This window comes from Ipomoea nil, unplaced genomic scaffold (genome assembly GCF_001879475.1).
Source record: "Ipomoea nil cultivar Tokyo-kokei standard unplaced genomic scaffold, Asagao_1.1 scaffold0193, whole genome shotgun sequence".
NCBI lineage: Eukaryota > Viridiplantae > Streptophyta > Magnoliopsida > Solanales > Convolvulaceae > Ipomoea > Ipomoea nil.
In genome coordinates, this window is record NW_017616621.1 from 1,809,497 (window position 1) to 1,813,912 (window position 4,416).

Here is a 4,416-nt window from a genome sequence, read left to right on the forward strand (position 1 = left end):
GAAAAGTGGCCAGAATGACCATTTTTGCAAAAAAATCAATAGTCGTGGACTAAAATTGCAAGGTTCAAAAGTCATGGATCAATTCTGCCAGTGCCACTATAGTCGTGGGACTAAAAGTGCAAAAATCTCTGTTTTAATAAGCAAAATATTTTCGTTCATGTTAACTATGAAGCATTCATTCAAGCATGGAGCCCAGAGCAGATTCGATTGTGCCGGGCATTTACTCTATCTCGTTGTTGACTTCTCACAACTCAGAGAGTGGGGGATTGATGATGGATATTGTTAGGAATAAATTGTAAATTTTGATGAGCCGAATGTATTTTTGAAAAATCAAGTAGTCCCCAATTTTATTTTATTTGAGTCAGTTTTGAGTCTACAGAGTATGGTGCACCCATATCATGCAACACACGTACAAGTCTTGAAGATCATATTTTATTTGAAGAAGTTAAGCGGGATTATAGCTTAACACAATTATGATGCGGATAAATCACCAAGAACCATGCTAGAAGAGTTGGATGATACGCGTGCAAGCTCTTCCAAATGATTGTAAGTTTGAATAATCTTATGTGAAGCATATTTTTTTCTTACTTGGGAGACTAGGTACCACCGTATGGGAGACTAAGGAACACCGTATGGGAGACTAACTAGCTTGGGAGACTAACCAAGATGAAGACTGGTACCACCGTATGGGAGACTAACCCAAGAAGGAGACTAGCTAGGAGACTAGCTAGCTTGGGAGACTAACCAAGATGAAGACTAGCTAGCTTGGGAGACTAACCAAGTTGGAGACTATGCAAGGTCTTGGAAGACTAACCCAAGAAGGAGACTAGCTAGCTTGGGAGACTAACTAAGATGAAGATTAGCTAGTTTGGGAGACTAACGAAGTTGGAGACTATGCAAGGTGGAGACTAAGTAAAAATGGAGACTAACCAAGTTGAATCACTAGTCTCATAAAAGTCATGCACAAATGAAGAAACACACCAAGTAAGGTGGACCAAGCACAAAATCGAAACAGAACATCTCACCATGCACAAACTATGAAGTTTTTACAGAGGTTCCAATATATCATTCTACATGGATTATGAAGGAGAAAATAACTGATATATTTTCATCTGAACAACAATATTTTCGATGGAACCGGAGACGCTCGAAGACGGCTGATTCACGGAGGTATATTTTCATACCAAGCAAAAATCAGTAGATGAATTATTTGATCAACTTGATATGTCAGAACATTTATGAAAGACAAGAAATGTCAAGCTTGCCGCGCCGAACTTATTCAAATTTTGGAGGCTACAATTTTCAAGAGACGGCAACGGGTAAAATATCCAAATCATCTGACAAAAGGTGAAAAGACTATTGCCAAACATTTTAGATCAAGTTGACAACTTTATTTTGATCAACTACATATGAAGATGGACCACTAGTACAAAAAATATCAATAAAATCGAATAATTCGCGTCCAAAGTTTCAACTTTGAACGCGTAATGTGGGAGACGATGGCGTTTTCGTAATTAAAATGCCACTATATAATTAATTTTTAATAATAATAATTATAATAATAATAATAAAATAATGGCGTCCAAAGTTATATCACTTTGGACGCCTATTAACGCGCGCCTTTTTTAGAAAAAGAATCGGCGTCCAAAGTTATATCACTTCGGACGCAGACCTCAAAGCGGATCGATTTTTAGGGTTTTTTTGGAATAAAATCACCCAGCCCTCGTCTTCCCCCCACAGCCACTGCCTTCTCCATCCAACAAACACCGTCGTCTTCCCGTCCTGCCGCCGCCCTCCATCGTCTTCCCCCTCCGCCGCTCGCCATTCGTTGCCTCAAAGGGCGCCGGTCTTTCTTCCTCAAAGGTCGCCATCGTTCTTCTTCAAAGATCGCCGCCGGCTGTTCTGCTTCAAAGGTCGCCGCCGGCTGTTCTGCTTCAAAGGTCGCCGCCGGTTGTTCAGGTAAGTCACCGCTCTCCTCTCTTGCGCTCTCGCCCAGTTTCTCAAGGTTTTTACCGCCTGGCAAGCCCTTGCCTTATCTTTTTGCCTCTAACCTTCACCATTGCCGTGTAATTAGTGTTTAGTTGCAAGAGAAAGAGCCAAGGAACAAACCTTGCTGAATCCTGTTAATGCTATTATAAAGCATTTTTCCTTTAATTTCTTCTTTGTTTGATCGTAATTTGAATGTGTGCAGTTTGAGTTAGCAGGTTTAAGGAGAAGAGATGGGATTCTGGAAAGATTCTTAGCTCAGGTTGAATGCTATCTTCACATTCAGCAGCAGTAATTGGATTTCAAGATGGAGCTGTTGGATCAGCACTTGTTATTGCAGTGGTTTTGGCATGTATTGTATCTGCTTTCTAAGCTATATATATTTTCTTCCTTGTATGCTTCCTTGCATCTTTTTTGCTCCTGAATTGTAGTAAATTTTTACAATTGTTTTCATTGCTAAGTAAAACATCAATGATTCCTTGCCTCTATGCTTGGTTTTGTTAAAGGTTTACACTATTATTGCATACATTGAAATTATACATGACCTTTTAGATAACATCTTATTCAATTTTTAACCTCTTTTATTGATCTACCACGCGTGAAAACTTTGATCCAATTTGTTGAATTCCAACAATATTCTTTTGTTAAGGTAATGTATGATGCTACTGGTGTTAGGCATCATGCTGGTAAGCAAGAAAAGTAATTTCTCAAGCTTGATTCTTCTATTTAATGTGTTCCATCATATTCTCTGTGTTGATTAAACTATAAAAACGATATTTGAGAAGGTTTGTTGAGGGCCTAAATTGTTTTCTGGATTTAGTTCTCTTCCCTTGCAAGTGTAGTGTGTCCTTGTACAGCTTTAGTCTTGCTCTCTGTGGCTCATTTTGCATCATTATACCCTAGATAAAATAGGAACATTGCTGCTATTTTTTTGGCTGTGAGCTTGTTCAACACCATATAATTTCTACATTCCAGAATTGGTATGTCTCCAATTCTTTCTTCATTTAGGTGTGACCCTGTGGCTCTAGAAGATGCATTGTGTAAACGGGTAATGATCACTCCTGAAGAAGTTATAAAACGCAGTCTTGATCCCCTTAGTGCTGCAGTGAACAGGGATGGATTGGCCAAGACTATAGGTTATTTGACTGGTAAAGGACTTGCGAAATGGAGGATCTTAAACCGACTTCATGACAGAAATGAGACATTGTACTGCCGAGTAAGTTTGGTTACATATGGTGCTTGTATATAGTAAGCAGTTATCAAACTGATTTATTAGTAAATAGTAACTCATTCATATATTAAACTGACATATTATCTGATTTATTGAATGCATAACAGTATAAAGCTCAAGACTTCTAATGTTCTCCCGCAGTCCCGCTTTCCATAAAACTTGAAATGGGAGTTCTGTTTTTGAAAATTATGGTGCACAAACTTGAGTATAGTACTTTATGGTAATGTTGATGATGATTCTGCATTCTGGTACTGTTTGTTGAATGGGGGAAAATGAATGCCTGGTGCAAGTTTTGTTCAATAATGCACTCTGATATCTTTCTTGTGATAGGCTGCTACGAGGAACTGTTTTTATGCTGGCTTTGCTGCTCAAAGAAATTTTGCTAAGGTGAATCCTCTGCTTGGTTACTATCTTTTGATTTTTAAAGCAATTTATCTGGTCTACAATACCTTTCTAAAGATTCTATTTCAGTTGATTATTTTCCACATTTCTTGTAGTTCTGAGATATAAGGTAGTTGTGTGAACTTGCTTTTTCTAAGGTTTCTCTAATGGCAAGTAATTGCTAAGGGTGAAGCACAGGGTATGGTGAGCTAGGGCATTGGAATTATGCTCGAAATAGCACTTGCCAACTACACAAGTTCTTCTGCGCCTCTTGCTCTTGCTTCTTTTGGCGTGATAACTTGGATTCACATGTTCTGTAATCTGAAATCATATCAGTCCATTCAGCTAAGGACTTTAAATCCTTACTGTGCAATTAAAATCTTTTTTCTTTTACTTTTAATGTGTTTGATATTGTATCGTCCATTAGTAACATGCTGCAGAAAAATTCCTGCATACAAATCTAGCAAATGACATTGTAGTTTTGTATTGACTTTCAACTGATTTTACGGTGGTGTGGGTGGTTCCGTTTATATTGTTAAAGTGTTCCCTTGATTTGTTGCTTTCAATACGGTTAAGTTCTCTCAAGGAGACTGATTTTACGGTGGTGTGGGTGGTTCCGTTTATATTGTTAAAGTGTTCCCTTGATTTGTTGCTTTCAATACGGTTAAGTTCTCTCAAGGAGGATCGCTTATTAGTACTTTTATGTGGTCTTACAGGTTTAGTTTTTAGTGAATAACTGCTTAGTGGCTTAGTGTTGGAAATGGTGAATAAATCGATACACAAAAATATATATAAAATATATATTTGTCTCAAAAAAT

The 4,416-nt window shown here is 37.9% G+C and overlaps 1 long non-coding RNA gene across 1 annotated transcript; it reads left to right on the forward strand.

Moving 5' to 3' along the window:
* The first annotated feature begins 2,699 nt into the window (after positions 1-2,699).
* On the forward strand, positions 2,700-4,054 carry LOC109189020. The gene is made up of 3 exons (XR_002055529.1): positions 2,700-3,202; positions 3,325-3,437; positions 3,548-4,054. It is a non-coding gene; the product is annotated as an uncharacterized LOC109189020 (long non-coding RNA).
* Positions 4,055-4,416: the final 362 nt, after the last annotated feature.